Below are 25,710 nucleotides of genomic sequence, written 5' to 3'. Positions count from 1 at the left end.
AACAGATTGGTCTAGTTTGGCTGGAACATGGAATGTATAGAGGGGGGTAATGTGAGCTAAGTACAGGACTGCCCCAAATGATAGAGGGCCTTACATCCAAGTAGAGATAGTGGAACCTTATTTGGTTGGCAGTAGGGAGCTAATGAAGATTTTTTTTGTGGAGAGGAGAGATATGATCAGACTAAGAATGATTATTCTGGTGACAACATAAAGCATTTTGGAGGAGAGAGCTGAGGTAAAAAGACTCATTAGGAGTCCTTTCGATAATCCTGAAGAGTGGTAATGAGTATCTGCCCTAGCGAAGAGATGAGGACACAGATGCCAGATATATTGAGGAGGTGGTATTGACAAGACTTGGTAATTGATTGGCTATGAGAGATGGGTATGACAAGCCAAAGATACCATCAAGATTCCAAACATTGTAAACTGGATGAACAGTCATGCTACCAACAGAAAAACCTAAGTCAGAAGGAGCACCTGGTTTAGGGCAGTATTAGCCTTGAAAGCCTTAGGCTGTGTCTTCACCAACCAACCAACCCCAGACCAAAGCAAAACAGATGTTTAGGGGTAAAAATAAAAACCTTTAGACCAGATTGAAATGATGAAGATCCTCACTTATTTGGATGACTATTCAACTCTCCCTAGTGCCCAGGTCAGTACAGGTATGAATGGATCCATTGGGCAAGTCAGCCTATCTTTGGCTGTTTTTTCCTCATTGTAATCATAAAATCTTGTGGATCAATTGAACCTCAAATATTATTTTTTTGAGTTTTTCCCCTTTTAATTTATTGATATGAGGCAAAAAAATAGAGACAGTGAAGTGACAGCAATAAAAACCAAAAATGTTGACTGTCTGTTTCCCTGGGAAAGAGCATTCTCCCACCCCTGTCCCTCTAGCTTTACTACATCAGGATGCTTCCAAGGAACTATGTAATGAGGCACTTTAACTTCCTTTAAGTGGCTTTGAGAGGTTAAATGATAATTTGGGGCCATTAGTAACTGTGCAGCTTAAAAATAGAACCAAAAAACCCCAACTTTTAATTTATTTCACTGAAATGATGCTAGAGCTCTCCACTAAGAGCTTCTGTGTAACAGATGAAAATTTGCTTCTCATAGCTTAAAACAAGCTGGAAAGCAATACAACCCTCAAAAAGATACAGATCTATTTTTTCCTTGCCGTTTTAGGTACTTGTAGGTTTCATCAAATGTAGCAGGATTCATAATACCAAGAACAGACAATGGGCAATCCTTTGGTGCATGTTGAGTCAGCATCACCTGCATTTTTATTCATCTGATTGACTCCCAGTCTCATTTCCCACAGTGACTGTTTGAGACCCTTTTTTACTTACCTCAAACCTCCATCTGCCTCTGCTCCCATTCCTTTTGTATAAGGTGATCACGATGCCCGCTTAATCAAGATAAAAGCTATCCAATGTGAGCCCTTCTCAACTTTGCTCCTCCACAATTCAAAACTCTGTATTCTTCATTTTCTCCTCCTTCTCTCTTTATCTCTGAGGAATAAATGCTTCTCTTCCTTACCACTGCTAGTTCCTCCCTCTAGTCCGTCATACTGTCCACATCCAAAGAAAAAAAGTTTTTTTAAATGCCTCTTGGGTACATAGGGACTATACTGGGGACTGAAGGGGATCTAAAAATCTAATAAGCCACAGCCCTTGGCCTCCAGAAACTTGCAATCTGGTAGAGGAATAGGATGCTAATACAGATACACAATGATAACAGCTAAGTGCATTAAAGAGTTATAAAACCAAGGTTTATTCGAGGTCTAAAGGGCAAAGTCATCACCAGCAGGGGATCAGGGAAGGATCCTTGGAGAAGCATTTGAGTTGGGCTCTAAAAGATGGGAAAGAATTCAACAGGATTCAAAGAATTCAATAGGTTGTGAGGAACACAAGAGAGGACATTTCAGACCCAGGGAAGAGAGATCTTATTCTATCAATCAACCAGCCTTGCCCCTCTTCCTTCAGTCTTTCCCTTTTCAGTGGTTCCTTCCTGACTGCCTACATACATGCTTTGGTCTTCTTTATTGAAGGATAAAGACTGGACCTTCAATTTCATTGAAATTGGGAACTCTTGGGTAAGGAAACTCCTTCTCAAATGCAGGTCATCATCTTCTCTGCAATTTAGAGTCTTGCATCCAGTACGTGTCAGAAGTAGGACTCGAACACAGATCTTGGCACTGAGGCTGGTTTTCTATGGACTATTCTACTCTACCTCGCATATGTATCCTTAAAAAAAGTACCTAAAACTCTACTACTCCCTTGAACTACTTTCCTATTTTTTTCCTTCTCTTCATCCATCAGACATCTTGAATAGTCCACACTTGTTTTGCTTCAGCAGTGCCACCTAGAGGTTCCTTAATTACTGTATCAGTATTGACTAGAAATGTCCTAATTGACAAATTCATTGGCCTTTTATCGTTCCCTTTTCTCCAGGATCTTTTCTTGTCTTCTTTGATCATTTAATGCAAACTCTCCATTTTACAGATGGAAACCTGAAGCCTAGATATGAGTCTGGCTTGCCTAGAGTCACACAGGCTATTTGTGGAAGAACCAAGCTGGGAACTCAGATCTCCTGACTTCCTTTCAGTCTACTTTCTATTATATGGGGAAAACCAGGTTGTCACTAAGGATGTCCCTGAAGGAATATTTCCAAGACCTTCCACAAACCAGAAAATAGGCATGTCATTTTGTTGTTGATGGTGGTGGTTCTTTTGTTAGACAGAAAGAGGAAATTTTCTTCATTCTTCCTGGTTCCGAGTCATTTTTGCCCAGTGTTCTTCAGAATATATGGGGCTGAAAAAGATATGTGGTAGTTTTTATAGCTTGGGAGATTCCACATCTGTGTTCAATACTTTTGAGATCAGGGAGAGTGGGTGAGGGAAAAGGAAGAGAGGGAAGTAAATTGATGCCAAGTTTCTGGGAGAGAAAAGTGAATGTGTTTCTTTTTTGAAGACTTACAGCAGAAAGACAGTATGGTGAGTGTGGAAAGAATTCTGGATTGAGCATCAAAAGAGCTCATCCTAGATGTATCGCTGATTCGTTTCATGACCTGGCAAGTCAAAGCTTCTCAAGACCTCAGTTTTCTTATTTATAAAGTGAAAGAATTGGACCATATGACCACTAAATTCCCTTCCATTGCTAAGATTCTGTGATTCTATAAGACATTGTACAAAACTGGTTTTCTGTCTTTCAGAACTCTTTTGCACTGCCTCTCCCTTATCCATCAGATATATATATCTTTCTCTCTCTCCTTTCTCCCTTCCTTTCCCTACTTAGATAAGTTAGTGGTTCAAAATCTTCTGTCCCACCCTCTTTATCTCTAACCTCTTAGCTTAATTAACTCCTTTATGATACCCTTTTCCAAGAAGTTTTCATTTACTTTGTCCTGTCTCTACTCTCTCTTTCTGTCTCTGTCTCTCTCTGTCTCTGTCTCTCTTTCTCTCTCTGTCTCTCTTTCTCTTTCTCACTTCTCCTTATCTTCTCTTTGTCTCCCTCTCTTGGCAACCTAGGTCAACTAATTCCAGGCATCAGCTGTCAGCTCTTTGCATGTGACTCCTAAATTTGGCCCTAGCCTTGCCTTCTCTCCAGATCTAGTCCCACATTTCTGACTGCTTACTGGGCATCTCCGTGTGGCTAGTCTATCAACACATTGAACTCAACAGGTTATGAATATGGGGAATAGACACTTTTTGTCTGGAGTATATGGTAAATGACAGGGGGTAGTAGGAAATATGGCTAGACAAATACATTGGGGAAAATCAGAGAAGACTGAAATGCAATCCAAAGAGCATGGGCTTTTTAGGGAATAGCCGTTAACAGAATATTGCCTATATTTTCAGATGCAGTCACTGAGTTGGTTAGTTTTACTATAACTGTTTTTATTACAACAGTAGGTTCTAGTATTGGGACAGTATTATAAGGAAATGATTAGGATGTGAATAACAAAAGACATCACTTTTAGAACTTAAAAGATGATGGTGATTTTGAGCTCTACAACTAAATAAGTGTATTTTTTTTAAAAGTATTTTTCTGTTCATGGTAAACATAGGAAAATAATGGCATCTGTATGTTGTGGCCAAACAGATGGTATTTTATTGATAGCATTTTATTACAGAAGTCAGTACCTTCTTACTGATATATTGGGTTAGGGATGTTTTTTGTTTGTTTTTGTTTTTGATTTTAATAATTTTACATTGGTCTGATTTGTGGGCTTGGCTTATAACAAACAATTGATTTGTTGGTATAGAGTTTTGATCTCTAACTTTACCCCTGCGAATTCCCAATTAAGGGAAGGCCATTCATCTTTCCCTGAAGATTGAAGGGAAGTAGTAAGGGAGGGAAGGGTTGGCAATTGGTAATGAGTACAGGGAATTCCATTAATGTCTTTACTTAGTGGACACAGAAAATGTTATTGACATAAACAGATCCTCCTGAAGGATGGAATATGTCACAGACATTGATCCCAGAAAATAAAAGACTGCATTGCAAATCCATCCAGGAGTAGCTACAAGCTATTATATTTGTGACTTATTGGATCTAGTTATTCCTTTAAAAAAAAGGAAGCAAGAAAAAACTTTTAAAAGTGATTAACTTAAATAGTAAAAGACTAAAAGCCTAGCTTGGTGGATAATTAAGGAATTGCATTAAGCAGGAATCAATATCATTTTGGAACCTGCCCTGTCATGTGTCTTTTCGAGTCATTTTTCATAATGGTGGTCACTGTATTGGTGGTCATTTGCATTTATTGCAGGCTTCTTATAACACAGTCCCTGAGGCCTATATTTCTTCCCCTTTCTCTGATTCTCTATTTTCTTTCACAATTAAACCCAATTTTAATTCATAAAGACGTTTAAAAGTGTCACAAAATGCAGTGGGGATGACTGTTCAAAAATGTCAGGCCCCTGGATGAGCATCTGGATTCTCACAGCTAGGAGGAAAAAAAAAGGTTTTCTTTGGAATTTTCCTTATTGTTGATTGATTGGTGAAATTGAGTTTATACACAATGACTTCATTGAACCTTCTTGAAAAACAGCAAGGTCATAAAGGGAAAGGGGTGGTTGGCAGAAGCCTGTGCTGCTCATATTCCATGTTGTAAATATACTGTGTTCTCACTGTAAGACACCTTAGAATGTACAGTGTTAGAACAGAAAGTGTTCTTAGAGGTCATTCAGCCCCTTCATTTTGCAGATGACATAACTGAACCTCAGAGAAGAGATGGCCTTCCCCAAAATGTCATAGCTTGTTAATAGCAGAACTCAGGTGTCATGACTTTGAAGCCAATGCTTACACACCATTCTACCTCTCCAATCTCCAGGAACAAGTGGATCTCCTTTGGAATCTATGGATGCTTCCTTTTGTATCTGATTGAGTGCATCCTTCTTTAGAGTGGGAATCCATTTTAACTGAGTTTAAATGAACAGAATTAAAGTCTCTTTTTAAAATCTTTTTTTTCCCCAAACTTCCCAGGTGTCTGTAATACATTTGCACATTTTAAAGAACCTACTTTATGTCATGACCAAAATAAAGAATCCCTTCTGTTAATGACAATGCTATCCTCTCAGTCATCCAGGCTTGAACCCTCAATATCATTTCCGACTCTTCCCTGCCCTTCACTCTCCATTTCCCATCAGTTGCCATGATGCTGGATGATAGTTTTAGTACTACAAGGGACCTTAGAGATAATCCAGTCCAATGCCCTCATTTTATACATGAGGAAACAGCAACTCAGAGAAATTAGGTGATTTGTTAAAGGTCACACAGGTAGTAAAAGGCAGAGCTAAGATTTGAACCTCTCACTCCATATTCAGTGCTCTTTTTAAAAAAATTAGTAATTCATGGTTTTGTTCAGTTGTATCTGATTCTTCATGACCCCATTTGGAATTTTCTTGGCAAAGATACTGGAGTGGCTTGCCATTTCCTTTTCCAATACATTTTACAGATGAGGAAACTGAGGCAAACAGGGCTAAGTGACTGGCTTAGGATCACATAGCTAGTAAGTGTCTGAGGCCAGATTTGAACTTGGGTCTTTCTGATTCTAGGCCCAGTGCTCTATCCACTAAGACATACTTTAATTCTATTTTATAGAATAAAAAAAATCTATATTGTACTAAACACAAACAAAATGCATGTGTTCTTGTGTATGGGAGAATGGAAAAAGATTTTAGTATCTGAAGTATCAAGTAGAGTTTGCTTTTTAAAAAGGTTTGTAATAAATTTTTCAAGCTGTCCTGCTTTGTCTGTGTTTCATTCTTAACTTCTTTCTGTTCTTTAATTCATTTCAATAAACATTTATTAAGCACCTTCTATGTGCCAGGTACTGTACTCTACTGGGTGGTGGGGATACAAATTAGAAAAAGAAAGACAGTCTCTGCCCTCAAGGAGCTTACAATCTAAAAAGGGAATACAGCACACAAAAGGAAGCTGGAAGGGGTGGGGGATGGGGGGTGGGGGGGTCCTGTCCCAAGAGCATCTTGTTTCTTGGAGTTGAAACCTGGCAGAGCTGCACATTGAAAATGGAGTGAGCTGGTAGTCCAATGTATGCCTTCTATGAAGGAAGGCATTGGAAGGAATTTAGTACTCTCCCCTACAGCCCTCCAGTCCTAGGGGAGAGTAGCTGACATTTCCAAGACTTGAGTTAGCACCAGCGTGATAAGATTAGAAGTGATCTGTGCATTTTCTTTTAAATGATTCAGTGGCCCTCTCTTAATTTTTTCTTTCGGGGGGCAATTTTATACCCCTCTCTTCTCAAGATTTTCTTTTCCGCCAAGCACTTTGTCTAGCTCTTTCCTTTGCCTTAATGACTTCCTACCATGCATTACACTTGTTTGTATGTCATACAACACCAGTGCCCAGCACAGTGAATAAACCGTAAGCGCTTAGTAAATGTTTATCAACTGAATAGATGGATCTGGACACCTGGAGGCCAGAGACCTAGGTTTGATTCCTGAATTGGTCCTTGGCCCTTACTATTTATGGGACCTTGAGATGGTCATTGCCTTTTTGGATTTTAGTTTACTTATTTGGAAAATGAGGGGGTTCACCTAGCTCAGAAATTTTTGGACCATAGATAGATTTCAGGGAATATGTGAACTTGGATGGGAAAAAAAGACATCTCTATTTTTATCAGCTCTAACTGAAATTTAGCCTTTCCTTAAGTTATGAATGTTGGCAACAAACATTATTTTAAGAAGGGGCCTGTGGGCTCTTCCAGACTGCCAAAAGGGTCTGTGACATTAAAAAAAAAAAAACAAACCACTTCCCCTGGATGATCTACAAGGTTCCCACTAGTGATCAATCTGTGATCGAATGAAAACAGAAAATATCATTGACAATCATATATTTAAGGGCCTATTAGCTTCTAGCTCCATTCTAGGTTCCTTTTAGGGACCTCAGAGGTCCTCATATCACAGAGGAGAAAACTAAGGCCCAGGGATACGCAACTTGCTGAAGGTCTCAAAGGTTCCAAGTGTCAAGATGGGATGTGAACCCACGTCTCCTGATTCAAGAACCAGTGTCGTTAGCATTTTACTATAATCTTTCTTTTTAAAAAAATGTTTAATTTTGTTTGTTTTCTTTTTTTAAAAAATTAGTTTTTGTTTTCATGAAGGTCTGTCTTCTCTCTTTTCTATCACATCCCCTTCCCCCTCTGAGAAACTAGGAAAAACAAAACCGCTGTTACCAATATGGATAGTCAAGTACTATATAAATGCTAGCTTTTACTCTTTTTACATATGGATCCTTTTCCTCTTTCTTTATTCCTTTTCAGGGATGGACCTAGTATCATTGGGTCAAAAGGAATGCACAGGTTAATAGTTTGGTGAAGCATAGTTCTAAATTGCTTTCCAGAATGGCTGGATTAGTTCACAGTTCTACCAATAATACATTAATGTACCTGTTTTCCCAGAGCCCCTCTATCACTTACCATTTTCCTTTTTTGTCATCTTTGCTAATCTGATTTTTTTTGGTCAACTGTCAATCTGAGTTGTTATAATTTGCATTTCTCTAATGAGTGATTTAGAACATTTTTTCATATGCTATTGTCAACTTGGATTTCTCCCTCTCAAATCTATCTATTCAATATCCTTTGACCATTTATCAACTGGAGAATGGTTCTTATTCCTATAAATTTGAATCAGTTCCCTGTATGTCTTATAAATAAATGTTGTCATAGAAACTTGCTGTAAAGATTTTTTCCTATTTACCTGCTTCTCTTATAATTTTAGCTGAATTAATTTTGTTTTTGTAAAAAGTTTTTAATTTTAGGCAATTCGTGCACTGCTTTTTAATATGTTTAATAGATATTTCCTAAGATTGTAGGTTTAGAGGTAGAAGGGACTTTAAAGGCCTTTTAGACCAACCCTCTAGAATAAGAGATTGAGTGGGAGGTATTGATGGAGAGACCTAGCTGGATTATGATAGGAAGCCAGGCTAACTAAGGAAGAGCTGAGGTGTGATTGATAAGGGGCTGGGGTATGGTGGAGTAGAGGAAGCATGTAATCTGGAACCTTCCTATTTTGAGTTTGTTTTGCTAAAAGTGCTGACTTTATTTGTTTCTATGTTCCTACGGGAATACAAATATTGTCAATACACTCAGAATTTGAATACCCAGTCATCCAAACTCCTTGTGTTTCTTGGGAACAATCATTCTTGTATTCTCCCATCCCTCCAGTTCCATACTTCAAACCATTTGGAGAATTCTTTTGGAATTTCCTTCAGGGGCACTTTACATAAGAAAAATCTCCTCTTAACATATGTGTATAATTACTTCTGTACATTAGTGGATCTGTGGTCCCATCAACATGGATATTCCCTCACAATTAGAGACTCATCATCAGCAATTTATGTCCATGTTCTTCCATCAATCCACTGCAGAGGATGCCGTAGTTGTTTGTTTTTGCATTTCATGAGTACCAGGAGAATACTTGGGCTCTCCTTCTAGTATCTATCACTCTTGCCACATGATAGACCCATATTTTTTTCATATAACTAAAATTATATTCCTTACCAATCAAATAATAAATCAATAAGCATTTATTGAGCACCCAATATGTGCCTAATTCTATGTTGAGGGCACAAAAATATAAATTAGGTCAGTCTTTGCCCTCCAGGAACTTACATTCTAATAGAGGAATTCAATACATGTGGGAAAAGAGGGAGAGAGTTGACCAAGGAAGGTACTTTTGGTGGAGGCAGGCTTTGGGATTGTGAGTAGAATTAAGGGGAAACAGATTGTCATACCTTTTCAGTATTATTACTGTTAGTATTAATGTGATCATTACTCTCAGAACAAGGAGGTGGGAAGGGAAGGGAGCACATGTGTGCTCACAGGGAAGTTGGCAAGATTCTTGTACCAGGTAGGTCCTGGCTGATGAGTAGATGGGATACCACCTCTTGACTATAGTTTAATCATTGGACATATGTTATAGCCTACCCATGCCCCCTATTCATATATTTATTGTCCTTTTGATGACTTTTATGTTTGATTCCTATGAGATTTTAAGTATTCCGAGATTTGAAACCATGTCACATTGCCATGAAAACACTGGAGTTGAAAAGATTTGCTTTTTGTACCAGGAAACAAATTCTGTATTATTAAAAGTATTGTAGTTTCCCATAGGGAATCTGACTCCTCTTCTTCTATATAATCTTGGGTACAACTCCTTGTCTATCTATATGCAGTGTCTCTTCTGGATATATGTATTGATGTACTAAACTCAATGGAATGGCCTCTCTATTGAGACTTTTTTTTTTATCCATTTAGGTTTTCCTGTGTGAATTGATGGGCTGATTTTCAAATAATAATGGTTCTCTTTTAGGCCACCCGATAATGTACTGGGATTTGTTGCAGTCAGTATAATATCATTCATAGATGGAAATATCTGGAGGACTTCATCTATAGGGATTCCTTCCATTTGGACCTTGTGTAAACCATCCTTTGTGATAGTGAACACCTTTGGCAAGAATATATCTTTTTTAAATGTTTTGTTTAATATTAATAGAGGATTGTTGAACAGAGTTATTCCTGTGCTTGCATGTATCAAGGTATCTTTGTAGATTTTAATGTAAACATAAGAGATTCCCTTTTGGAGTACAGTTTTTAAGGATGTTTTGTTCTAACAAGTCATTTTTTTTTTGTAATCAATAAACAAGAAACCCAGTGGGATCTCATATTCTCTGCATCCCTCAGCAAACTGTGTGACTGTAAAGATGTTTTTAAAAGACTGGTTCCCTTCTCATATTTTCATAAAGGAAACCATCAATATGTGGGCAAATTATTCTCACAAGGATTTGAAAAAAATGAGAAAGCAGTCAAATGAGTCAGTCATTATTGATGTTCCCTCTGTTGTAGTGGTTCTTAACTTTTTTTGTTTCATGGACCCCTTTGGAAGTCTGGTGAATCATATGGATCCCTTCTTAGAATAATGTTTTTAAACATATAAAATATTTAAGATTTTGAAGAAAACCAATTACATAGAAATAGTTAACCCCTTTCCTATTATTTTTTGGATATTATTATTGCCTATGATTTTTTTTCCCATTATCTTGTTTTCTTTTCCTTTATGAGATATTATCTGAAGTGATTACACAATGCTTTCAAAATTCTGACATCTCTTTGACATCTACTGGTCTGTTGCAGCTGCTGTTTCTGACTTTGTACTAATGCTATTTCTATTTCTTCTTATAGCATATCAAGGATTGATATGTTAGGCATCAAATGTGCTGGTACCTCTGTCATTGATAACAAAATAGATCATTACAGAAACATTGAAAGATTCATTATGTTTTCTATTTGTTGCCCACATCTCTGAATGCTTTTGAGATGATTTGGCTCATTTGAGTTTCTTTTCAATATTTCTGTAGATTTGTTTTACCTCTTGCTTTTTACTGTTTTATATCACAGGATTACAGATAATCCTCCATTATCCTCCCTCATAATGTTTTGCAATGTTTATTTTTTTTCTAATTTTATTATTATTTTCAGTTCCAGATTCTCTTCTTTCCTCTACCCCTCACCCACCCATTGAGAGGGGAAGAAATGTGATACCCATTACATATTTGAAGTCATGAAAACTATTTCCTCATTAGCCATGTTCTGAAAAATAGAGAGAAAAAAATACGTACTTCAGTCTTTACTGTGAGTCCATCAATTCTCCATCTGGAAGTGTTAAGCATTTTATGTCATGAGCCCTTTGGAGTTATGGATTATTGTATTGATCAGAGTTGCTAAGTCTTTCAAAGTTGATTATCGTTACAATATTGCTGTTACTACATATATTGTTCTTCTGGTTCTGCTCTTTTCATTTTGTAACAATTCATATAAGTTTTCCCTGGTTTTTCCTAACCCACCCCCTTCATCATTTCTTATAGCACACTAGTATTCCATGAGATTAATATACCGTAACTTGTTCATCCATTTTCTAGTTGTGGGACATAACCCTCAGTTTCTAATTCTTTACCACCACAAAATACCTGCTGTAAATACTTTTTTGTACATGAGCCCTTCTCCTTCTCTTTTTCCTTTGATCTGTTAGTAGACCTAGTAGTGGTATTACTGGGTCTAAGGGTATGCACAGTTTTATAGCCCTTTGAATGTGGTTCCAAATTGTTCATCAGAATGGTTGGACCAGTTCACAACTCCACCAACAGTGCGTTAGTGTTCCTATTTTCCCACATCTCATCCAGCATTTACCATTTTCGTTTCCTGTCATCTTAGCCAATCTGATATGTGTGAGATGGTACCTCAGAGTTGTTTTAATTTGCATTTCTCTAATTTATTAGCGTATTAGAGCATTTTTATGTGACCATTGATAACGTTGATTTCTTCCTCTGAAAACTGCCTGTTGTATCCTTTGATCATTTATCAATTGGGGAATGGCTCCTATTTTTATAAATTTGACTTAGTTCTCTATATATCTGAGAAATAAGGCCTTTATAATGAGTTTATATTCTAAACCTGTGTTGTTCTTGGCTGCTATTTATTTCTACTTGGCAAATCATTGCTATTTAACAATGTTTAGGGGCTCTTTTGGCCTCCTCGATATTGTGACTACATTGGGTACAATGTTTTTTTAGGAAATGGTGATAATCAATATCAATATCTTTGCTTTTTTAAAAAAAATTTTTCCCGCTTTTTGGCTTTGAAATTTGTATGTGCATATAAAAATATGTATGTGTTGTGGTTGAAAGAGTAGGGCTTTCCTAGTCTCAAGTGTATCTAGCACTTGCTGTGTGACCACTGATAAGTCACTTAAACTCTCTGAGGCTTAGTTTCTCTGACTATAACAATAGAACGAGTTCCCTCACAGTCTTGTAAGGGAAACACTTTGTAAATCTTGAAGTACCACATAAATGTGAATTATTATTATTATTATATATGCATATGTGAATAAGCACACCTGTTAAACTACATCTTGTGGGCAGCTAGGTGGCACAATGGATAGAGTGCCAGGCCTGGAGTCAGGAAGACCTGATTTCAGATCTGGCCTAGACACTGCTGTGTGACCCTGGGTAAGTCACTTAACCCTGTTTGCCTCAGTTTCCTCATCTGTAAAATAAGCTGGAGAAGGAAATGGCAAACCACTCAATTTCTTTGCCAAGAAAACCCCAAATGGGGCCATGAAGAATTGAACACGACTGAAATTGACTAAAAAAAAGACAACAAAAACCTATATGTTGTCCTGTTAAGTTGTTTAGCCCATAGAGGATGATGTAACTCTTGACTTTGGTTAGATTTTATAAAAGTATAGGGTAAGATGTATTTCTTTTTAGAATATTTTAATCCACATGCCTAAATTACTAACTTTTTTTTAAGGCAATTGAAGTTAATGACTTGCGCAGGGTCACACAGCTGGTAAGTGTCAAGTGTTTGGTCTGAGGTTGGATTTGAATTCAGGTCCTCCTGACTTCAGGGCTGGTGCTGTAGCCACTGTACCACCTAGCTGCCTCTAACTAGCTTTTAAAACATCCTTCTGTCTGTCTGTCTGTCTGTCTATCTATCTATCTAGGCAATTAGGTCACACAGTAGATAGAATGCCAGGCCTGGAGTCAGGAAGACCTGAGTTCAAATCTAACCCCAGGCACTTATTAGCTGTGTGATCCTGGGCAAGTCATTACCTCTGTTTGCCTCAGTTTCCTCATCCTTAAAATAAGCAGGAGAAGAAAATGGAAAATCACTCCAGTATCTTTGCCAAGAAAACCCCAGATGGGGTCACGAAAAATCAGACACAGCTGAGCAACAAAATTAACAATCTATTTATAATCTATCTATACATACACATACATGTATATGAAAAAATATTTTTATTTTTGTAATGGCAGTGTGTTCCCTTAGTAGACACATTGTGAGAGACTGACTAAATGATCCTTTCACAATCAAGGCCATTTAATAGTTCAAAGATAAACTTTTATAAGAACTACCTTTAGATGTGCATTCCCACTGAATTATGAGAATAGTTCAGAAGAACAGCAAATTTCATTGTCTCACTATTGATAATGTTCAGTTCTCAGCCTTCTGACTGTCCTCTTTCATTGAGATGGGAAACTTCCTAGATTTCACAAATTGAGATCAGGTCCAGGGGAATATGTAGCAGCGTGGAAAGTGAGGTACGTTTTATCTTGTTATCTCAAAGCAGAGGCAATCTGATGTGATAGCTACTGACTCAGTAAGACCTGAGTTCAAATCTCAATGCTGCCACATACTGGCTCTATAACCCTGAGCAAATCATGTAACCTCTCAGTGCACCAAGACTCTTAACATAAGTTTATAAACTAATCTGAGCAACTCGTTATCCTGATAAAATCACAGGTCTAGTCTAAAAGAAAAAACAAAAACAAAAACAAAACTCAGTCCATTATGACCTAAGTCATAGAATCAGAAAGTAGTAGAACTAGTAGGAACCATGGCACTCAGACTCTTGGGGCAAAGAATATTGGAAGGTCCTTTCCCACTCCCAGTCTATGACACGAAAGAGGTTAACAATCTCTTTGTAATTGCTTAATAAATGCTTACTGATTGATTAAATGCTAAAAGTAATAGGGTTTTTCATTTGCAACTGATCTAACTGAAAGGAATCTTAGGAGATGACATGTTAGAATTCAGAACATAGCATGGGAGAGCTGAGAAAGATCTGCTAATACTGCTAATGATAGTAATAGCAGATATTTGGATAGCAATTTAAGGGTTAAAAAGTGCTTTATATACATTTTCCTGTTTGAGCCTTACAACAACACCAGATGGCAAATGTTATAGGTACTTACCTGTCACATAGGGGTGTGCATGTATGCGCGGCGTGCACACGTGTGTGTGTGTGTGTGTGTGTGTGTGTGTGTGTGTATGTGTGTTCAGTCGTGTCAAACTCTCTGTGACCCCATTTGGTGTTTTCTTGGCAAAGATAATGGAGTGGTTTGCCAGTTTGTTCTCCAGCTCATTTGACAGAGGAGGAAACTGACGCACACAGGGTTAAGTGACTTGCCCGGAGTCACGTACCTAGTAAGTGTCTGGAGGCCAGATTTTAACTCAGGAAGATGAGACTTTGTGATTTCAGGTCCAGCACTCTATCCACTAGCTGCTTGAAGTACCGGTAGTATTATCCCAAATTTTTTTCCAAATGAGGAAATTGAAGCTCAGTGACCTGTTCATGGTCACATGTCTGATAAGCATCTGAGCTGGCATTTCAACCCAAGTCCTTCTGATCACAAGCCCGACATTCTGTCCATTATTTCATACTGCTTCTCAATGCCTTGTAATTCTTTCTTTTGACTGCACTAAGGAACAAAGGATTTTAGAACTGAAAGAGAAATTCCCCATGGACTGTTTGAATTTCAAAGGACATTTGGGACCATTTACTTCAAATCCCTCATTTTACATTTGAGGAAACTGAGGTTCACAGAGAATGTAATTAATTCACTTGCTCCAGGCCACACAGTTGGCAATGACAGAGACACAAGAACCCAGGTCTTGCTAATTATCAGGCAGTGCTCCTTCCACTATTTATCCTGCCCCTCCAATGTCCAGGAGTAATTAGAGATAGCCAGTTGAATCTGCTTTGTGATCCAGTGATGCCTCTTTACTAACTTCCAGAAATAACCAAGCAAGGAGGACTCTGACTGGAGCAATAGAAATGGATACAAGGTTACCCAGGCAATTGTATACATCTGAAATAAGAAATCGCCTGCTAGGTAAATAACACACAAGGCAAATTGCTTATTTTTCTTCAATTCTCTTTCTTCGGGGAAAGGATAAAATGTTGTGGGGGATGGGAAGGAATAGCTCACACCAGTCTCCAGAGCTGTGACTTGGGAAACAGTGCGATTTGGGTGGGACGTAGATGGCAGGAATGTTACACATCAGTAGGGTGCTAACTTCCAGCACTCACATAGCTGCTTGAAGGCTATGATTTCCTTCATTTTAGAAATGACCAAGGAAATTCTAATAATACAGATGATGAAGAAGGAATGTGTATTCTTTGTATTGTTTTTTTTCCTCCCTTCTCTCCCACCTGTTTCCTTGCCTGTAAAATGGGGATAATAATAGCACCTATGTCCCAGGATTATTGTGAGCATCAAATGAGATAATATTAAAACACTTAGCACAGTGCTTGGCACATGGTAGGTGCGTAATAAATGCTTTCTTCCTCCTTCCCTCCCTGTCCCCCTTACCTTTTCCCCTCCCCTCCTCCTTCTCTTTCTTCCTTCTTATCTCCTGCCATTCCTTCCCTGTCTTTCCTTCCTCCCAATTTCCTTCCCTCCTTTCTTTTTTCTCTCCCCACTCCCTCTATCTTCTTTCCTTTCTCCTGTCCTTCCTTCCTCCCCTCCTTCCTGCCTCCCATTTTTCTTCCTTCCTTCCTTCTTTCCTTCCGTCCTCCTTACTTCCTAATTCCTTTCCTCCCTCAGGAAAAATAGACAAGCTAGCCAGTTCAGTCAGTTTTCAGCCTCATTGATTCGACCTTCACAATTTCTTTCATATCTCTCTACTTTTCTCTACTCACAGGACCACTGTGTTTTAGTTCAGGCTCTCATCACCACTGGCCTGGACTATTACAATAGCCTCCTAATTGCTCTTCCCACTTGGAGTCTATGTCCCACTCCAATACATCCTTCGTGAAAATGATATTCCTAAAGCCCCTATGTGACCATGACTTTCACTTGCCCGGTAAGCTCCACGGGCTCCCAATTGCCTCTAGTATCAAATACAAATGCTTCTTTTTGACAGTTAAAGCCCTTCAAAACCTGGTTCCAGGTTATTTATTACCCTTTGTTCCCTTTCATGAATTCTGTGGTCTAACCAAACCGGCCTTCTTGCAAGTTTCTCACACAATATATCCCATCTCCCACCTCCATGACTTTTCACAGGCCACCTATCTCCCATACCCAGAATGAACTCCTTTCTCACTGCACCTACCTTTTAGAATCCTGAGCTTCATTCAAATTCCAACTCAAACACCACCTCCTACATGAGGCCTTTCTTAATCACCCCAGGTTCTAGTGCCTCTCTCCTATACCTCTCCCCCCCACCCTGAAAATTACCTCATATCTACTTGGTATATATTTTGTTGATGTACAGTGTGGTATAGTGGGTGGAAAGCTAGCCTTGGAGATAAGAAGACCTGGGTTCAAGTTCTGTCTCCAAACAAATACTGCTTGTGTGACCCTGGGCAAGTCACTCTTGGTGGTCTAATGACTTTAAGACTTTAAGTTGCAGAGGAGGTACTGACTTGCCTTAGTAGAGGGAGTTTCCCTATCCATAGATTTCACCATACCAGTGAAATCACAGGGCCAGTCCCTAAGCCTATATTTTGTGTATACTTGTATGTGTACAAAGCTCCTTGAGGGGAGGGACTATTTCATTGTTGTACCCTGGTACCCGGCACATGGTAGGTCAGGGATTCTCAACCTGGGGCATGCAAACTTGAATGGGGGGGAAAACCCTACATCTTTATTTTCACCTAACCTCCACCTGAAATTTAGGATTTCTTTTAATTATTTAATAACATTATTCTGAGAAGGGTCCATAGACTTCACTAGATTGACAAAGGGGTCCGTGACACAAAAGAGGTTAAAAACCTTTCTGTAAGTGCTCAATAAATGCTTCTTGATTGATTGAATGTGAAAAGTAATAATGTCTTTCATTTGCAGCCCCTCAGTGGTCTCACACTAGAACTAATACTTCCAAAATGGAACTAGGAAGAGTTTGGGAAGGGTTATAATCAGGGGTATTACCAGGGAGTCTCTGGCATGGTGGTCTTCAGGCCATGACAGGAGGAAGAAACCGATCATGGTTTTAGTGAGTCCCAGAACTTGGCACAAGATTGCATCAACAAGCTCTCTTGGGATGCCTGGGGTCCATACCGCCAGGCAGCCCAGGATCAGAGCAGCTCACACTGTTTATAGAGAGGGAAAGGCAGGTCTGATTTTTTTCCCCCACCCCTGGGGTCCCAGGCAGGCTGGCACTAATCAGCAAAAAAGCTGAATGTTTCTAGTCTGGAAGCTTCTATGCATAAAACAGTACTTCTCAGAGAAAGTTATTGAAAGCAACGTGAATGTACAAAAATGTTCATAATAAAGCATTGTTTTATTTTTCATGCTATATTGATGCCTTTTATTTTTGCATAATAGACATTTCTGAACAATCCATGTTTTCCTCACCCTTCACCTCCCCCAACCCAACTTACTAATAAATAACAGTTAAGCAAAACCAACCTTCACCATGGTGAATCTGACAATCTCTGCAACATCCTGGACCCATACCTCCCCTCACCTCCAAGGAAAGGAGAGATGCCTTTTCTCACCTTTTTTCTGGGGCCAAGATTGGTCACTCCAGTTACATATTTCTAAGCTTTGTTAGGGCAGTTAAGTAGCACAGTGGATGGAGCACTGGACTTGAAATCAGGAATACTCATCATCATGAGTGTAAATCTGGCCTCAGACATTTATACTCTACGTGACCTTGGGCCAGTCACTAAACCCTGTCTGCCTCAGTTCCTCATCTGTAAAATGAGCTGGAGAAGGAAATGGCAAACCACTCCAGTATCTTTGGCAAGAAAACCCCAAATGAGGCCATGAAGAGTTGGGCATGACTGAAATGACACAACAAAAGCTTTGTTAATTTAGAATTGGTTTTTTTCTTATCTTGTTTTAGTCATTGTGTATATTGCTTTGTCAGCAGCATGATTTATGATAACAAAAAATTGGAAACAAAATATGTGCCCAATGACTGGAGGATGGCTGAACAAATTATGGTATGTGAACATAATGCAATATCACTGTACCACAAAGAATGAAAAATAGGAACAATTCAGGGAAACATGGGAATGCTTGTATGAAGTGATGCAGAGTAAAGCAAACACGACCAAGAAAATAATACACACGAAGACTATAGCAACATAAACAACGTGAACGTGGAGAGGCAACAGAATTCTGGTGAAATACAATGGTTATATTTGTCGAAGTCAGAGGGCTCTTTACTTCTTTTTTATTAACAATCAATAAATTAAATTTCTTGGAGAAAGCACTTTATTGGAAGTTTAGGTGTTTGTTGGAAGGCATATGATGTATTCAAAAAATGCATAAAATAAAATAAGAGAATTGGTCTAAATTCACTCTCTGGTCCTTTCTAACTATAAATTCTGTGATGTTTGGGAGACTTTGAATAGTGTAGCTAATTTAGTGTTGTTGAGATTGGAGTTCTTTAGGTTTATTGAGTGGCCATGTTATCAAAGAGATAAATGAATTACCTCAGTGTGAGGTTTTAAAGCAAGTTTTTATTAATATATTTTTAAATATCATCTTCATTTCCAAATACACCCCTCCCCTCTTCCTTATGCAGAAACTCATCTCTCATGACAAAGAAGAAAAAAGAAGAAAAACAAGTTCAGTAAAATTAAGCAACTCTTCAACCAAGCATAACTATAGATAGAGAGATAGATAGAGAGATAGATACTGTTACACAGCTGTAGCCCCCCACCTCTCCAGAGACAGTGGAGAACACTTTCTATACTCTTATCCAGTGCCAAGCTTCTTAGTCTTGTTAATTATACCAATGTAAGCATTTTCAACTCTTTCCACTTGTGGGCATATTGGCAACTATTAGTGATTATGTATTGGAAAATAGGAGGTTTAACCAAGGAATTAAATGAAGAACTGAAATGAATCTTGAGTTCTTGCTGTCCAGTTCTTCTGTTAAACTTATAATCAAGTGGCAAGAATGGGATCATTAGCAGTCCTTCTCTTCTTCTTACGAGGAATAGCGTTCCAGATGGCACCTTAAAATGACACAAAATCAATGGAGAAGTTTCCTGAATCAGTAAGAGGGCAGCAGGGGTAATGAAATTAGGGATGTAGAGATAAGAAATCCCTAGGATACCTAGGGCAGGGCAACTGGGCTTTGTCCAGGATGCTAAATTTAAAGGGGGTCCTGGGAACATTTGCAGTCACTTCATCTCTCTATGGCTCAGTTTCCTCATCTGTAAAATGAGGAGGTTAAATTTAATGGCCTCTAAGGTCCCTTCCATCCCTAAATCTCCAATTCCATGATTCTACAGCATTATAGAAACACTAGAGCTTAGCACCTAATTAGCAAAAATAATGAGTTAAAATAAGAAGTTAACCTATTTGAGAGGCTGGGTGGTATAATGGAGTAGAAAGGTAGCTGGCCTCCAAGTCAGGAAGACCTGTGCTCAACTTCTGTCTCTGACATGTACCAGTTTGATGACCTCAAGCAAGTCATTTAATTTCTCTCTCTCTCTCTCTTTTCATAATTTATTTATTTTTAGTTTTCAACATTCACTTCCATAAGATTTTTTTTTTTTTTTTGGCGAGGCCCAGGGTCACACAGCTAGTGAGTATCATGTGTCTGAGGTGGGATTTGAATTCAGGTCCTCCTGACTCCAGAGTCAGTGCTCTATCCACTGCGCCACCTAGCTGCCCCTTCCATAAGATTTTGAGTTTTAAATTTTCTCCCCTTCCCTTTCCTCATCATTTCCCAAGACAGCGTGCAATCTGATATAGGCTCTACTTACACATTCATATTAAGCATATTTTCACATTAGTCATGATGTAAAGAAGAATTAGAACTGATGGGAGGAACTGCAAGAATCAAGCAATAAAACAAAGTAACAAAAGAAAAGGAGAGCAAATAGTATGCTTCCATATGCATTCAGACTGCATAATTCTTTCTCTGGATGTGGATAGCATTTTCCATTGTGAGTGTTTTGGAGTTGTCTTAGATCCTTGCATTGCTAAGAGGAACCAAGTTTATCAAAGTCAATCATCGCATAGTGTGGCTGTTACTGTGTACAATGTTCTCCTGGTTCTGCCCATTTCACTCAGCATCAGTTCATATAAGCCCTTCTTTTTTGCATAAAAGTCAATGCAACCAAAATTAGGAGGGAAGCAGAAAACTGGGAAAGAATTTTTACAAATAGTGTCTCTGATAAAGGTCTCATTTCTTAAATATATAGAGAACTGAGTCAAATTTATAAGAATACAAGTCGTTCCCCAATTGATAAATGGTCAAAAGATATGAACAGGCAGTTTTCAGAGGAAGAAATTAAAGGTATCTATGGTTATATGAAAAAATGCTCTAAATCACTATTGATTAGAGAAATGCAAATCAAAATGACTCTGGGATACTTACACTAATCACATCCATCAGATTGGCTAACATGACAGAACAGGACAATGATAAGTGTTGGAGAAGATGTGGGAAAATTGGAACACTAATGCATTGTTGGTGGAGTTGTGAACTGATCCAACCATTCTAGAGAGCAATTTGTAACTATGCCCAAAGGGCTATAAAATTGTGCATACCCTTTGACCCAGCAATACCACTTCTAGGTCTGTATCCCAAAGAGATCATAAAATGGGAAAAGGACCCACATGTACAAAAATATTTATAGCAGCTCTTTTTGTGGTGGCCAAGAATTGGAAATTGAGGGGATGCCCATCAATTGGGGAATGGCTGAACAAGTTGTGGTATATGAATATAATGGAATACTATTGTGCTATAAGAAATGATGAGCAGGCAGACTTAAGAAAAAGCTGGAAAGATTTAATTTCTCTCTAAGACTGTAAGTTGAAGATCTATATTGGTAGAGGGAGTTTTCTTAGCATGAGTTCCCTACACCACTGAAATTACATTTTATAAAAAAAAAGGAATCCATAAGGTGGTGGACTGAGGATTTGCCCTGATCCCATTTTTCAGAACTGACCTTGCACTGGTGTCTCTGTGCTCTCTCTCAGGTGAAGACAAGCTCCATGTCACTTGTCCCAAGTGTAAAAATTCCAAGTGATATCTGTGGAGTATAAGTCATCTAGTCCAAAGCCTTCATTGGAACAGGTGGTACAGTGGAGAGAGCAGGAACTGGAGTCAGAAAGACCTGACTGGCCTCACTTACTATCTGTATGACCTTGGGCAAATCACTTAACCTCTGCCTCAATTTCCTCAACTCTAAAATGGGTATAATAATAGCACCTGCCTCCTAGGGTTATGAGGATTAAATGAGAAATTAATAAAGTGCTTAGCATGGTACCTGGCATATGGTATGTACTTAATAAATCCTTTCTTCCTCCCTTCTCTCCTTCTTCCTCTCTCTTTCCTTTTGTGTGAGACAGTGATGACCCTTACCCAAATTAATTCAGAGGCTTCTCCAGGTAGAAAGTAGAAAGGATTTTATTTCGAACTCGAGAAAGGGCGACTCACACCGAAAGCAGTTTGATGCAAGACCGCAGGTGCTATCAGCCAAACAAACATTTTTATAGGTTCTAACCGCAACTCCTCCCTAGCCCGTACCTCTTACGCCATTGGCTGGGCTTCAGAGGGCACAATCTAAACACGAAAAAACTACCCCAGCAATAGCAGAGGAAATTACAGAGTTGTTCCATCGGTTACACCTGCCTCCCACTCCTTCAAGTATCCTCTTTAGTACATCCTGTTTCTGTTAATTTCAGATCCTGGAATAATTTGTGGTGGTGATTATTTTCGCAACAATTTGAACATATCCGTCCGGGCTATTTACAAGCTTCCTGACCTGGGCACACATATACACACATATTATTATTATTAGGGGTCTTTACCTTATTTTACTTATTGAAGTTTAAATTTTATGAAGGGTCTTCACCAATCTCACTCACTTCTTTCCCTCCCTCTCTTCCTCTTTCCCTCTTCCCTCCTTCCTTCTTTCCCTCCTTCTTCCTTCCTTTCCTTCCTTCCTCCCTCCCTCTCTCCCTCCTTTCCTTCCTTCTTTCCTCTCTTCCTATCTTCCCTTCCTCCTCAATGAGAAAATTGAGACTAAGAAAAAAGAAGAAACTCACTGATGGGTCACAGGGGCAGAAAATTGGCCAAGATGGAATTTGAATTGAGATCCTGTGACTTTGAATCTAGTGAGTTCTCTTTCCCTTGCAAAAGAAGTATTACATAGTTTTCTTCATTGCAAAAGTACTTTTGTTTGTTTGTATAATTTAATTAGATCCTTGCCCATTTTATAATGAGGAAACTGAAGCCCTGAGAAGGTAAGTGACTTCCTGGTTGTAGAACCAGGTCTTTTAGTGTTCAGAGGCAAGACAAAAGTCAAAACAACTAGCGATGGCCCAGGATGCAGGGGCTGAGCTTGGCATCTTCAATGTCTGATCAAGCTCTGAGCACTCCTGTTCGTTTACTCCCCCATGCTGACCTCTTTTAGGGTCATGGCCTTCAAAACAGAGGTGGCCACCACGCTCATCCCCCTCCTGCACCATTCAGATATTCTCCTCAAGCTTGTTCTTCCTACTTCCTCAGGGCATAAGTATAGCCTTCACTCATCACACATCTTAACTTTAACTGGGATTCTATTTTCCTGACTACTCTGTCAAGGGAGCAACAGGGGACCCATAAAAGAACACTATAACTTTCTCATTGCTCATCTGTATCAACTCTTTTATTGCTGTCTCAGAGAGCTGATCTCATGTGGTTATTGCTCCATCAGGCACTGACATTTAACTATGAAATTAAGAGAACAGGCAGCTTTCTTTCCTACTCTTCCTCCCCTGCTGGAGATTCAGAGTTCAGAATGGTTGCACTTGTTGATACAACCAAAGCACTCTTGTAGGCTCCCTGTGGCAATCTTTTGTCTTCGAAAATGGCGCATTTTGTGTTACGTAATCTTCAGGATGTTTTGGAAAGTCTTTTAGAAGTCTTTTGGTGACAGATCTGGGTCAGGCTTGATTCAACCATGTGACTAAAAACTAAGCAAGCTTGGCGAGTTTGTACTTTCACCCATTTCCATTCCAGTGAATAAATGTGAAGTGCCTACTATGTGTAAGGCACTGGGTGTGTGAAAATCAAACAAAACTGCTCTTTCCTCTAAAGGAGTTTACATTCTACTGTTGTTGTTGGTGGTGGGAGCAAAGGGGATGGGATACAATACATAAACAGATTAGCATATACATGATAAAACTTTTTACTATATAATGTCTCTTTTTAAATTAATTTTATTTTTAAAATAAGTTTTTATTGATATCTTTTGTTTTTTACATCATCGTAGTTTTCCACAGGATCTGTACCCTTCCCACTCTCAGAGAGCTATCCCATATAACAAATGACATTTTTGAAAGAAAAAGAAAGAAAAAAGAAAAAAATCAGCACAACTTAGCGATACATTGAAAAAGTCTGAAAACATGCACAATGTACAAGACCTGTGGACCTCCCACCTCTGTGAGGGTGTTCTCTCATATCTCTTCTTTTGAGTCATACTTGATCTTTATAATTTTGAAAGAAATTAATTTTTAAAGTTCCATACGTAGCTCCCCCCCCCATTGAGCATTTCCATATACAAAGCTAAACAGAAAAAAAATTTCATATAAAATGACAAAAGTGTACTAGGTACAGCTTACAGACAGGATGTTTGAGGTGAGAGACAGCACTAATAACCAAGAGGATCAGGACAGGAGTCCTCTAGGAGAGACCTCATGAGCCTTAAAGTGAGCTAGGTTTTCCAAGAGTCATGGAAGAATGTTCCAGGCATGGCAGGGACTGGTTGTGCAAAGGCAAGGAGGTGGGAGATAAGAGTGCTGAGTTCAAGGGATAGCAAATAAACTACTTTGGCTGGAACATAGAGTATATGAAGGAGACTCATATGTGGTAAATGTTGAAGGATAGTTTAGAACCAGATTGGGAGGGGTTTTAAAAACCAAGTTGAGGGGGCTTGTATCTTATAAAATAGGGATACATTTGGCATATTCCATAATATATGCAATATGATATACAATATATACAATATCTCATACAGTAGGCAATAGGGAACCACTAATGAGGGTTCTTGAGCAGGCTAAGTACCATGGTCAGGTTTATGCTTTAGTAAGATTATATTGGCAGCTCCTTAGAGGAGGGATTGGAGTGGGGAAAGACTGGAAGTCAGAAGTCTAGACTATTAATGAGTGACCATTCATTTTATGACCATAATATTATCACTCACCAATAATAGTTCATAATTCTACAATACTTTGAAGTTTCTCAGGTGCTTGCCTAACAATAACCTGTGAGCTGGGTAGTTCAGCTGCCATTTTTCCCATTTCATAAATGAGGAAAGTGAGAATTACGGAGCTGAAGTAGTTTGTTAATATACATCTGAGAGGGGCCTCAAACCATGTCTTTTGATTTCAAGACCAATGTTCTTTGCATTGGACCTCACTGCCTTTTAAGATAGAGTTAGTTATGTATGGCCCTTGCCTGGAGAGCCCCTGGTTTAAATTGGAAAAAGATGGGAATCAGCACAGAAGAGCTACCTCCATATTTTGTAGGTTGGAGAAAAATGCTGTGTGCTAAACTCATCTGCAAGAGTTCATTAGACAAACATGGGACCTGAAGTAACGGGACCTTGGGGCATTTTTGAATTGCTTCCTTCCTCCCAATAACCTCATTGGTAGGAGCCCTGAAAGTTTGATGATAAACGGGATCATTAGCACTGTGTGAAAGGAAAATAATGTGAAGGGGAAAATAGGACCATTTTTCTTGAGATTTTTGCCCAAAGGGCAAGGAGGCCTCCTTTTTTTATCTTGTACCACCCTTTATCCTTGTCCTTTTTGTCTGGTCTTCTTAGGCAAAACATGGGATACAGAAAAGATTGTTCCGATTTTCTTGGGGGAACATTGAGTGCTCTTAGTCATGTTAAATTCATGCCAAATCTGGTTATACCACAGGCCTCTGACCTGGGGCATAGTTTGCATAGCATTATTTAGAGCTGAAATGGACCTTAGAGGCCATTGAATCCAACCCTTTCTTTTTACAGATGAGGAAACTGAGGCACAGAGCGGTTAAATAATTTGCTTCCTGAGGCAAGATTTGATTCCAGGTATTCCTCATTCTAAGTCCAGTGTTTAATCCCTAGGCCATTTCATCTTTTAAACATATTCCCTTCTAAGAAGCAGCTAGGTGGTGCAGTGAATAGAGCACTAGCCCTGGAGTCAGGAGGACTTGAGTTCAAATCTGGTCTCAGACCAGACATTTCACACTTACTAGCTGTGAGACCCTGGGCAAGTCACTTAACCCTGATTGCCTCACCACAAAAGCAAAAAATAAATAAATAAAAAATAAACATATCCCCTTCTGACCTCTATATCTAAGCTACGTGACTCTGGGACAGATCATAGGATTCTAAGATTTAGAATTGGAAGGTAGCTTAGAGGTTATCTAAGCTACCCCTTTATTTTACAAAGGAGG

The 25,710-nt window shown here is 38.8% G+C and overlaps 1 protein-coding gene across 9 annotated transcripts in view; it reads left to right on the top strand.

The window, feature by feature from the left end:
- Positions 1-25,710, top strand: part of LOC114047369 (whirlin-like) — a 134,603-nt gene that overhangs the window by 9,478 nt on the left and 99,415 nt on the right. The gene's annotated exons all lie outside the window — the stretch shown is intronic.

This window comes from Vombatus ursinus, unplaced genomic scaffold (genome assembly GCF_900497805.2).
Source record: "Vombatus ursinus unplaced genomic scaffold, bare-nosed wombat genome assembly UNPS02014786.1, whole genome shotgun sequence".
In the NCBI taxonomy this organism is placed as follows: Eukaryota; Metazoa; Chordata; class Mammalia; order Diprotodontia; family Vombatidae; genus Vombatus; species Vombatus ursinus.
Note: the sequence above shows the minus strand (reverse complement) of the source record. Positions and strands in the feature narration are given on the sequence as shown.